Source organism: Bos taurus, chromosome 11 (assembly GCF_002263795.3).
Source record: "Bos taurus isolate L1 Dominette 01449 registration number 42190680 breed Hereford chromosome 11, ARS-UCD2.0, whole genome shotgun sequence".
NCBI classification, from domain to species: domain Eukaryota; kingdom Metazoa; phylum Chordata; class Mammalia; order Artiodactyla; family Bovidae; genus Bos; species Bos taurus.
Genome location: NC_037338.1, coordinates 81,786,134 through 81,798,822, shown reverse-complemented (window position 1 = coordinate 81,798,822; position 12,689 = coordinate 81,786,134). Strand labels below are relative to the sequence as shown.

General features: G+C 48.0%; 1 protein-coding gene across 4 annotated transcripts in view; it reads right to left on the bottom strand.

The window, feature by feature from the left end:
* The window catches only part of CYRIA (CYFIP related Rac1 interactor A), a 99,565-nt gene extending 86,876 nt beyond the window's left edge, over positions 1 to 12,689 (bottom strand). Inside the window, exon 1 of one of the 4 annotated variants that reach the window (XM_005212933.5) lies at positions 1 to 12,689. This exon is cut by the window's left edge and continues 27,669 nt beyond it. The gene's annotated coding sequence lies outside the window, so the exon portion shown is untranslated. The other 3 variants (XM_059891067.1, XM_005212932.5, NM_001075172.1) reach the window with 3 other exon arrangements.

The window sequence follows — 12,689 nt, the reverse complement described above, 5'->3', positions numbered from 1 at the left end:
CTTAAGTAGAACCATGTCAGGAAAAAAAAAAAGATTTGATTTTCCTAAGAAAAAAATAAAATTGTGGCCTGGAAGCAGTATGAAGTATGTGGTGTGGGAAAGAGTAGGACTCTGAGAGCCAGACAGTCTTGAATCCAAATCCTGGTGCCCCACTTTCAATCCTATGTCTTAAAGCAAGTTTATAAAACTGTCTTAGTTTCAGTCTTTATCTGTAAAAGAGACAGAAATATATCTACCTTGCAAGGTTGTCTGTAGGGTGAGGAATGTATACAGATAGTCTAGCAAAATAGAACTGATGGGTATTAAAAGCATGCTAAAGATCACAACTCACTGTTACAAATATAATTTAAAATGTGGTAGACTTTGAAACATTAGGGCCATGTCGGTATAGGGTAACCTGTAAATAACTATGTAGAAAAAATAACTCATGCATATATACGATGAAATAGCAAGCTCACTGCTGCTATTTTAGCTGATATGAGGTATTCAAATCATTTCCTGAATTTGAGGTGGAACAGATATATTCGCACAGCCCACAGCCTTACTAGCGGGTTACAGAGTGGACAGGGGGAAAAGTGCCTTCAGACAGGTGGTTCAAAGGGAGGGAAGATGGAGGAGATGCATAGAGCATCTCATTCCCACCCACAGATGCTGACACTCTCGCCCCCAGTCCCATGGGAGCAAGTCTGCAATTTGCACCCATGGAGAAGAACGTTCTCAGCAGCTGCAGGCTGAGGAACCGAGGGACAGAGAGAGACAGATGGTTACAGAAGGTTAGCTGGGTCAGTCGGAGAAGGCAATGGCACCCCACTCCAGTACTCTTGCCTGGAAAATTCCATGGGCAGAGGAGCCTGGTAGGCTGCAGTCCATGGGGTCACGAAGAGTTGGACACGGCTGAGCGACTTCACTTTCACTTTTCACTTTCACGCATTGGAGAAGGAAATGGCCACCCACTCCAGTGTTCTTGCCTGGAGAATCCCAGGGATGGGGGAGCCTGTTGGGCTGCCGTCTATGGGGTCGCACAGAGTCGGACACTACTGAAGCGACTTAGCAGCAGCAGCAGCAGCTGGGTCAGTGGGAGACCTTGGCCCCTAGGGGACTCCCTGGACAGGGCACTCTCCATCACCCCAGATGTCTTCCTGATCCTCGGAAGTGTAGAAGCAAACTCTGCAAGGATTCTCTACCCACTTCTCCCCGTGTTCCTCCCCCACCTTCGCCTCTAGCCTCCTGACTCTCTCAGCTCTGCCTGGGTTTGGCCCAGAAGAATCTGGACCAGGAGACGGGCCCACCACCTATCACAGGGCAAAGGCAGCTCAGTTTCTCTTCCGTTTCTCTTTCTGCTTCTCTTGCTTTTTGCTTTCACAATCTTTTCCTACCTTCCCCCAACCGATTGCTAAATAACACTGGATGTATTGCTTTCTATTTTCTCTAGTCCTTCATTTTCAAAACCTGTATTAGGCCTTTCTCTTATTTTTAAAGTCGCATCCTCAAATAATGTGCATCTTTCCAAACATGTATAAAATCAGCTTTGACAGCGGTCTGGGTTTCCAAAGCTGAAAGATTAGATATTTCTCCCTAAGAAAACATAATTTAGTTGCTTCCTGCCAGTTAAGCTCTGCATTGCTTTTGTCAGTGGTCATTAGTCCCTGAAATATCAGGGGTCCCTCAGCCCCAGGGACCCTCTGGGAGGTCAGTTCCATTCGTGAGCTACACAAAGGCCAGGAGTCAGACTGAGGGGGAGCCTTGTCCAAAGGAGCTAGACCCAAGTCTTGGCAGCATCTCCCGGGATCTGAAAGGACCTCCAAATCCATGCACTCACACGTGTTCACACTGACACACACACATCTACACACACTCACATACATAGCACATACCATGCACACAATGACACACCATGCACCCTCACACACCCACATACCAGGCATACACTCACACTCATACACGCTCACCCACCGGAGCCCAGGCCTTGTTAATTTATGAAGATCAGCCACTCCAGGGCTGCCCTCCTCTCAGTATGCCCTGGTGTCAATGATGTTTACAACTGCCCAGTGGCTCCCACAGTCCGTGTGAACTGAAGGACTTCAGGATCCCCAAAGTCAAGATCACTTCTCCATTGGGGAAAGCCCCCTGTGCAAGGTCAAGGCCCCAGTTCCTAATATGAGTTACTTCCAAGTGAGTATCTCCTGGCTGAACAGGGTGGGGCCTCTGAGAGACAGAAACACCAAGTTTTTAAACCATGTCAGACTCTGGAGGAAACTTTCAACCTGGCAAAAGTCAGAATGATGGTACTTTAAGTGTAAACTCCAAAGAGAAAGAAAGTGAGAAAGAAGGAAGAGAAGGTAGGAAGGAGGAAACAAAGGGAGAAAGGAGAGAAGGACAGGAATTAGATGGGTCCCCAGCATCCTTTACCTAAATGCTTTACATTTCAACCCCTTGCCCACACAGGCCATGGCAGGGACCTACTCCATCTCCGTCTCCCTGGGCAGATCTTGCACTGGTCCTGTGCTCTGCAACAGGGCACTCCCTCCCTCCTTTCTTACACCCCCTCACTCGTGCCCCGCATGGCCTTGACCGTAGCCCAGTGATGCAGAGCAAGCCCTGGTGCTGACCATCACCAGCAGGGCAGTGTCACCTGCACGGCTGGGTTAAACATCCTGCGAGCCCTCCCTAGGCAGCAAGGGAGGTGCAGGGGTCAAGGTGAGTCCCACACAAGCCAGGCCACAGTATCAAAGGATCGTGTTGTGAGAGAAGCGGAGAGGACGGGCCCAGAGGAAACCAAAGCAGAGCCTTTCGCCTCCTCCAGTCCACCTTGAGCCAGATGGAAGCTGGGAGGATGAAGTCAAGGAGGCAGATCAACGCTTTTTACTCTCTTTGAGGGCCCCAGCTTCAACTCCTAGACTCTTAGAAAGAAAGAATTAGTTGACTTTGAAATGGAGTTCCGAGGGCCCAGAGAAGGGAGGCAAGGAGCCCAAATCCCTCAACAAATCAAGAGCGAAACCAAGATAAGAATGGAGACCTTCTCACGCCTACTCAGGCCTTTTGACTTCCTCCTGCTCACTCTCCAAGGCCTGCTTCCTCCTCACAAGGCTAAAAGGATGAGTAGGATTGAAAAATTCCCTCGTACCTTCCCCCCAAGGCCGATGATGAAATAATTATAAGCCACTCTAGACCAAAAATTCCCAGCTTAATTTTAGTTCTGTGGAATTAAAAAAAAAATACTTGGTCCCCATGAAACTTTGGAACCCGTGCTTTAAAAGGTTTTGTTATTGTTTTTTTATTTTGTTTTGTTTTTGTGCCAGGCCTGGTCATTTAATTTATATCCTCTTATTTAAATTGAGGAAATAGAAAACTGGCCACAAAGGCTTTTGATGAGCACACGACAAACCATGTCACCACAGCATCTGGAATCAGGCAGACGTTGGAGGACCCCTCTGGTGTCTCCCCAACACCAAGGGCCCTGTGAGTTCCTCCGGGCTTTCAGAAAGAGAGATTCATAAACGCTTCTTTGAAACCCTTTGCTCAGATGTGCTGCCAAATTCAGAATTTTTCATATTTTAGAAAGGTAATAGAGTACAGATACCATGTTACACGAACCCCCAGCAGGGTCTGGAGCATTCATTCTTCTGATGAAAAACGTATTCATCCCAAGTGGGATAAATGCAAACTAAAAATAGTCTCATGTACCATCAAGCCAGCTTTTGCACCCACATGAGTTATGAAAAAAAAATAAAAACTTTGCATTTTCAGAGCATTTTGGATTTTCGACTTGCAAATAAGGGAATGTAAGAAAACAGCTTACAGCTCCATTGATTACTTCTGAAGGTGCTCTAGGGCATAGATTTGAAGCCTCAACACTTTAAGGAAAAAATACATATGCATTTACAAAATCAAGGAAGGACAGGATGCAAGCCTGATCATACAGTGGGCGTAATGCTGGATGTCAACTGGAAGTCTTATCCTTGTCACACTCCAGTAAGGAACACGGTCAGGTTCATTTAAAGTATAAAACAAAGGCTTAGGAGCTAGAAACATAGGTCCAGGAGAGTGGACTTGGGTGGCTTTGCCAAGGCAATTCAGGAACGCATCTTTTAGAGAAAGAAGTTCCCTCCTGTTTCCAACCAAAAACAACAAGAGGAGCCAAGGAGGCAGATGAACTTTTCAAACACACTTTTCTCAAAAGATCAGGCAAAATGAAGACTGACATGTTTATTTCTGGCACACTTCAGAGATACTGTGGGTTTGGTTTCAGACCACCTCAGAAAGTGAGTCACCTGAAATTTCTGAGTTCCCAGTGCATATAAATGTTATGTTTACACTAAACTGTAGACTATTAAGTGTGCAAAAGTACTATATCTAAAAAATATACATATCTTAGTTGACAAAATTTAAATTTTATTGCTAAAAAACGCTAACCATCATCTGAGCTTTCAGCCAGTCGAAGCAGTCACATCAAAGATCACTGATTACAGGGGACCAGAACAAATTCAATAATAATGAAAAAGCTTGAAATATTGCCATAATTGCCAAGATGTAACAGGGACACAGGAAGTGAGCAAATGCTGCTGGAAAAACAGCACAGACTTGATTAACTGAGAGTTGCCACAAACTTTCAATCTGTCAAAAAAAAAAAGCAATATCTGGAAAGTGTAGTAAAACAAGGTATGCCTGTATTCTTTGCAATATTTCTGGGCCACAAATATTATTAACTTCAGTTCAAAACTTGGAAAACTCAATAAGCTTAAGGGATCAGCCCAAGGGAAAAGGAGGATTCCACCCAGGTCTGTGGACTTCAGACGCACTCATGCTGCAGCCCTGGGATGCTCCCAGGTAATGTCCACGTGCCCATCTCACCTCTCTGGACCTCAAAGTGTTGGCATCATCTCATTTCTAGGGTGGAAGGTAAAGACAGACCACACTTTGAAAGCACACAGACACGGTTTCAGGTACCAGCTATGCAATCTTTCTAATGAATGATGTGACATTATGCAAGTTTCCTAACACCTGTGGACCTCAGTTTTCCCATCCATAGAATGGGTATATCTGCTTCTAAAGCTCTTTGTGGAAGTGTCAGTCATTCAGTCATGCGACCCCATGGACCGTCGCTCTTTGTGATCCCATGGACCACAGCCCACCAGGATCTTCTGTCCATGGGCTTCTCCAGGCAAGAATACTGGAGTGGGTTGCCATTCCCTTCTCCAGGAGATCTTCCCAATTCAGAGATTGAACTCAGGTCTCCTGCATTGCAGGCAGATTCTTACCATTTGAGCCACCAGGGAAGTCCTCTAAAAAAATGGATATTAAATGCTCATTATTCAGAAGGTACTGCTGCTGCCTGTGTTTTACTGGGGAAACACGAGACTCAAGAAAGATGGAATAACTTGCCAAAGCCCAGGCAGCTCTGAGTGGGTCTTCTCTGCTTCTTTACTCCAGAAGCAGGGGATTTGGCCTCATCACTGCAACTGGAAGATCCTGAGTTTGGATGACACTGGGGTTGAGAGAGTTTGATGGTGTGTTGAGGCAGTTGTGTGCTTGTCACTGTTTCTGAGGTCCCACAGCGATTATGCATTTTAATGCATTCCAAAATCCAGAAATCATCAGACTAAATGATTTTAAAATGGTTATTAACTTAAAACAGAGAGCATTCTGCAGGAACCAAAGCATCCTCTACTGACTGGAATATGGAGGACAGACCACATTCAATGTGGTCACAATGTGGAGGTCAACCCTCCACGTTCCAGTTGGTGGACACTCTGGAACGTGGGAGTGAGCTGGTAAGGGTCCTTCCCACCTCTACTGACCTCCTGGGGCCCTTCTGTGTCTCCCTTTTGTCATCAGCCTTGACCTTCAACTATGTATCAGGATGTTCAATCAGACTTGGCCCCCTTTCTATGAAGGAGAGCAAGATTTCTGTGTTCTTTGAAAACACCCAGGGTTCTTTTCACTCCAGCTCTGTTTTTGAAACCTTGCTGACTAAGGCTGCCAGGCTTTGCTTTTTCACCTATCACTTTGGGACAGAAGCTCAAATCATCGGCTAGATGTGGAAGCTCCCTTCTAAGTCACCAAATAAGCCTTCTTGTTTTACCAACAGAAAGTACAGTGGAGAGTCTCCTTTATCCTCAGGGGATCCATCTGTTCCAAGCCTGCCAGTGGAAACCACAAACAGTACTGAACTCTATATATACCATGATTTTTCCGATACACATGTGCCAATGATAAAGTTTATAAATTGGTCACAGTCAGGGATGAACACCAATGACTAATAAAAAAGCAGATCCATTATAACAATCTGATGTAATAAAAGTTATGGAAATGTGGCCTCTCTCTGATGAAAGTACCTTATTGTACAGATTCAATGCCTTTTCCATCTTAACTAAACACTCTTCATGTAGCTGTGACTTTTGCAGTTTGAGGTGTGACAGCAAAACTAGCATGAATTTCTTACTCTAGATCTTATCAACCTCAGCAAAGATTTTTTTTTTTTCTTTCTTTATTAAGTTGAGAATTTTCACCTTTTCACTGAAAGGAAACACTTTACAATTTCCTTTTTTGGCCCATCCAAATTGCCAGCATCGCTACTCTTGCACATTAGTTCCATTATTAAGTAAAATAAGACTTTCTTGAACAACAGTAATGCGATACCACCAGAGTCTATCCGATAACTGAGATGGGTACTAAGTGATTAATAGGAGGAATATGGTGGACAAAGGGATGATTCACATTGCAGGTAGGACTGAGCTGGAAAGTGCTAGATTTCATCACACTCCTCAGAATGGTGCCCAACATAAAATTTATGAATTGCTTAGTTTTGGAATTTTCCATTTACTATTTTCAGACTGAGGTTGAGAATGGGTAACTGAAACTATGGCTGTGTGCCCACCTGCACAATCACTCTGTCGTGTCTGACTCTCTGAGACCCCAAGGACTGCAGCCTGAGTCTGCCAGGCTCCTCCGACCATGGGATTCTCCAGGCAAGAATACTGGAGTGGTTTGCCATTTCCTTCTCCAGGGGATCTTCCTGACCCAGGGATCGAACCCACATCTCCTGTGGCTTCTGCATTGGCAGGCGGGTTCTTTACCACTGAGCCACCTGGGAAGCCGGAAACTGTAGCTATGGGCCGGGGGCGGAGGGCGGTCTCCTACAGAGAACCGCTCCTCCTCCCCAATGCAGGAAGCTAGGAATAGAGCTGAGTCGTTCACCATCCAGGCTTTAACTTTTCTCTTCCAGGCTTCTTCTCCCTGCAGTGTCAGGTGTGATAGAGGTGTACTGCAGACAACACCCATGGGGAGCAAAATGGACTGTTTTGCAATAAGAGTTGAAACAATGACACCTCCCCACTCCCCACCCCCTTGCACTGCTTTTCTTTATGACATTCTCCAAGCTCCATCTCAGGTGTGTGTTTCCTCCCCTGCCTGTCCTGGAGTGAGCACTACCTGCGGGCAGCGGCAAAACCATCCTGATCCTTGTGTTCTGTCTAGCAGAGCACCGGGCAAGAACCAGTCTCATACACATTTGCTAAGTGAATGAGTGAATGATCCCATTTTTTACGCTTGATCCATCATAAAACTGCAATTCAACTCTTCGGGGGCATCCCATTTCCCCAGTTTCATTTTAAAGATCTAATTATCTATGCCACATAGAATTTTTATTAGAAAGTGAAGTCATTAAACAAGCAGACACCAGACTCAGGCCTTGAGATAATTGCAAATAGAAACGGATCTGTCAGCAGAGTTAAGCTGGACCAGGAAGCATGTTGCCGGCAAACATGGCACCGTTTTCAGAACAATGGGGTCCTTGGGCCAAAGAAATTCAATTTCTAAATCACCCAGGAAAGAAATGCCAGGAGGGGGCCATTCTGTAATCACTTTCCTACCTCCATCTCCCAGCCATGAGTTATACCAATAGACTGAATCCCAACCACCCCTGTATTTGTTGGGCCGCTGACCAGGTTTTCTGACCTTCTTGCTTCTGTCCCCCTATCCCTGGGATGCGCCTGTCATACTTTCCATTCATACGTTCAGTCCGAAAATCAGTTCAATTTATGTCAATGACAAACCGGTAACCCACTCTTAGGCAAAGAAAGCTATTTCAAGCATCATCAAAATTTTCTCTGAACTTGCACATGCCAAACTCCTCTCCTCTTCACCACTTCTAGGAATGACACCTCAGCCAACTGCCAAAAACCTTGATAATGCTGTGATGACAGCAAAACCCCAATAAAGTCTCTAAATACTTACTATGAGCCTGGGTCTGAGTTACAGTCCTGACCGGTCCCACCCCTGTTAAAATCTGCTCCCATGCTCCAAACACAATTATTTTAGGTCACTGACACACCAGCCAAGGAGATGACAGTGCTGTGTACTTTGGCACGAAGAGCAAGTAGGACCCAGTTTTAAATTCTGGCCCTGCCACTTACTAGTTGCTGGACTCTGCACCAGAGACCTTTGCCAATTTCCTTCACTGTCCAAAGGGCACAAAAAACACTAATATCACAGAGTTGCAGTGATGATTTGAGAAAATGTATTTCCATAGGTAGTGTAACTTAAGAAAATAAAAGGAAACTAAACAGGCCCAGAATAAAAATGTGAAGCACTCATTTCAAAGTGTTGTCTGACAGAAGAGCCAGGGTATACAATGGAGAGAGGACAGTCTCTTCAATAAATCGTGTTGGGAAAACGACAGCCACGTGTAAAAGAACCAAACTGGACCACTATCTTACACTGCACACAAAAAGTAACTCAAAAAATAGACTGAATGTAAGACCTAAAATCATAAAACTTGTAGAAGAAAACATATGCAGTAATCTCCTCAATGGCAATGATTTTTTTTTTTTTTTTTTTGGAACTTGACACCAAAAAGAAACAGTGGAACTACATCAAAGTATTCTCATAGTGACACGTTTCTTAAACCCAGGGTGTTTGTTGCCGTTTCAAATTTGTTCCCTTTTGAGGACATCAAACACCACGTTGCTCAGCATAGTTTATCTGGTGAGAGAGAACTCAAAGATTAACCAGCAGTGCTTAGAACAGGAGTGTGGGTGATTTTTAACTTTCCCCAATAATGAATCTCTGAAGGCCAGAATTAGATCAAAAAGCTCCCCACCGTGGCTCTAAAAGGACCCAGAGGGCCAGTAACTGAGAACTCCTTTCTAATCAATATAACTAAATAACAGCAAGTGTGAGGTGGGCACCAGGCCAGACCCTATAAATGCATAAGATCATTCACTTCCTAGAAGGCAAGTCTCATTATTACCATTTTACAGGTGCAACAGCCAAGGCTCAGGGAGGTCAGATGCTCTTCCAGGAGCCCACCCCTAGGACACAGCAGTAGGAGAGTTTGAATTTATGAGTGACTCCAAAAGTCCACTTTCTTTCCAGTCACCATGCTGCCTTGGCAGGTAATTCCTGCAGCCTTGGAGAAAGGATTTGACCAAGATGAACTCGGAGCCAGAGGCTACGGTGAGTGGATGAGTCAAAAGCCAGGAAGGAAGGCAGGACTGGCCCCTGCCACAAACCTGACACTGCTCACAGAGCTGAATGAGGGGCTCAGCAACCATCCCCTCTGGCTGGGAGGGCTGGACCGAGGGCTTGCCACGTGGGCAGAGGCAAGAGAATTGTGTTTCAGTCACAAAGCACAGGATGAATGATTCACCCTAACATGGGGGCCGAGTCAAGTCACCACTTCTGGGTCCCCATCACCCTACCTTTTCCTTGATCACCCACCTCTCCTACGGATTGCAAGGCTCTCCTTTCACGTCTGTCTTTACCCTCAGACTACATTCTTTGAAAACAGAAATAGTGTTCACTTTTTAAAATCCCCAGTTCCCCAAACTATATTTGGTACAGAGTATATGCTCAGTTAACAGAAGGTGCATAACTAAAGAAACAGACTGATCCAGCATCAAGTCTGGACCTGCAGACTGGAGAATGCCTCTGATCCTAAGCTTTCACAGATTAATTATTCTTAAATCAATTCTTCATCTCTGAGCAGTGGTTTGGGGGTGTCTTTAACATGGAGACCTCCCAACAGGAAGAGGACATGATGGGCTCCCCAGGCTTTCAATTTTGCAAAAAAATGTACTCCCTGTAAGCTACTGCATTCCAGCTACAAAAACAAGCCAACTGTGGCCAGGAGGAGAGATGCTATCAACCCCATTTTAAAGGTTAAAACTGAGGTCCACATGAGTGACTGCCCCAGGGCTGGAATTTGACAATGGGCTGCTGACTCCCTGTTTTTTTCCTGCCACCATGACGCTTTTCCAGCTCATTACTAACAGGCCAAGAACACCCGCAAAGTAAAGGGTGGGGGGGCAGGGTGGGGAAGAAAAGAGTGTGTGGTGAAGGGAAAAATAAAAGGGGGGAACAGCTTCTCTGGGAGTGTGTCACTGACAGCTGACAGTTGGTGACCCATGGCCTGGACAGCTCTGAACTCCTCGCCCAGGGTTGGCTTGGGAAGATCTCCTGAGCTCTCCGTGTCCCCGACTCACCCGGCTCTGAGAGTAAAAGCAAACCGAATGCTTCTGGGTGCTAAGTAAAAACAGGAAGTCCCAAGTGGCTTGACTCTCCTCCCAACTTCAGCTCCCCCAACCTGAAGAGTCAAGGGTACACAAAGGACCTTACAGGTAGCTCTCTGGCAGGGGCCTCTGGAGGGGTCTACCAGAGAAACTAGGGAACACCCTTCCCACTGGAGTCTCCCAGCACGAAGGTTTAGGGAACTCTGTTTTCCCTCTCCTGGGACCAGTACCTGGAAGCCTGTGGGGAGGCCAGGGAGTGAGCTGGGTGTTTGCCCACCAGCTCCATCACTTTTCCATCCATTCAACAAAAGCTCAGTGCCCACTATGTGCTGAAAGCAGAGTGACCTGAGGGAAATAGCTCACTCTGAGCTTAGTCTTGGCATCTGCAAGGTGGAGACGGACCCTACACCACAGAACTGCCTTGAAGATGAAAGGAAATAATATCCCGGGCTTCTGCATCACACCTGGGTCTATTATTAGCACTGGGGCCCTGGTGCTATCCACTGTGAGCCCCAGGCTGTGATGCCACAGCCCCCATCCCAGAGCTGGGGGCAGGAGATGGTGTGGCCAGGTCTGTCTCTACCTCTCTCCTCTACCCTCCCCTCACTGGAGCCTGGGGGCCAGGAGGAGGTGAGATTTTGCCAGTCCCCCGGCCTGGGGCCCAGGTTTACGACTGTTTATTTCAGAGCAAATAGAAAGGAGAAATTAGAGCCATAAAAGACAGGACAACAGACCAATAAAAACCAGCTCCCAGAAGAGTCAGAAGAAGGAAGAGAGGCAAAACTGTCACCATAGCAACACAAGACAGTCAGAAGCACGCAGGAAAAACAGCCCCTGTTCTGCCTTCTCTCTCTACAGCAAAGCAAGCTCTTGGACCTCCTTCAGTGCTCAGGGAAAGCCAATGGCCCACCCTAAACCTTGCCCGTCCCCACCCCCCGCACCAACACTCGGGCCCAGATGCCCAGCCTGACCTGGCTGTCAGCCACCCTCCTTACACTGGCCCAGCACACGTCCCAGCCCACGGTCCCAGCCCAGCTTTCAGTGCCCTGGGGACACGGCGCTGTGCAGATGGCCCCGGGCCCGACCAGAGTGATGGTGACTGGAGAGAAGGGGAAAGTTTCTAACAGGGAAGGGAAGGAGGGCCAAAGGGCTGGTAGGGAGATCAAGGCCCTGCATACAGGCTCCAGGACTCTGCCCTGGGTTCCCTGGGGGGAGCGGAGGGGGAAACAGGGGCAAGGGAGGAGAGGCCAGGGCCAGTACTGTTGCCCATCAGTCCTGGACCCTACAGGGGAGGGGAATTCTGGAGAACGCGGGGTGGGGTCGGCAAATGACAAAAGCTCGTGGCCCCAGTCTCTGGGAACGCTGGTCACAAAATCAGGGGAGCCTGGAGAAGGACGCAGGGACCCTCTGGCCCGGTATAACAGAGGCTCTTCAGTCCTTCGGCTGGCAGGCACGACAGGTGTTGCCACCAAACAGCCTGGCTGGCTTGGGACCAGTCTTTTGGGAAGTGGGTCAAATTGTTCCCAAAGCTAAGGATCCGGTGAAGTCCCTTTCTTCAGACTGGGATTCTAAGCGGGGGAGGGGGAGGGTGATGGCAAGGCGGTCTGGGTCCCCGCACAGCTGCGGGCCGTCTGGCTGGCAAATAATCTCCCTGGCAGGTGGCAGCACAAACGTCCAGGTGTGCAGGCCCCAGGGAGCGGGGGTCGTCCCTGCCTCTGGGGGCGGTAGGGAGTGGTGGGGAGCCGGGTCTCTGGTGGTGGGAACGGGGAAGCAGAGTTGGGGGTCTTCTGGAAGAATTGGCTTTGGAGCCCAAGCTACCTGGCGCTGGGGTTGAAGGGGAAAGATGTTGAGCGGTTGAGCGACGAGAGAGATGATCCGGGGCACAATCACGAGGCTGTGCTCCGCAGAAGGGCAAAAGGGCTCCAACCGGACATCTGGACGGCGATCGCCGGAGACGTGGTAAAAGAACTGGGTCCTCGGCTCGCCCTCCCGCCCGCCCTTCCCCGAAGGCTGCGTCGGGAGCTGGGGAAGGATGGCAGGGTTCTCCGGGCGCCTCCGGAGTCCGCGTCCCTGCAGGCCCCCGGCCGCGAACCCCGCCGCGCCCGCACCGCGCTCACCCCGAGTCGCCGCCGCCCTGCTCCGCCGCCCGTCCGCCTCTGCCCCAGCCGCCGCCGCTGT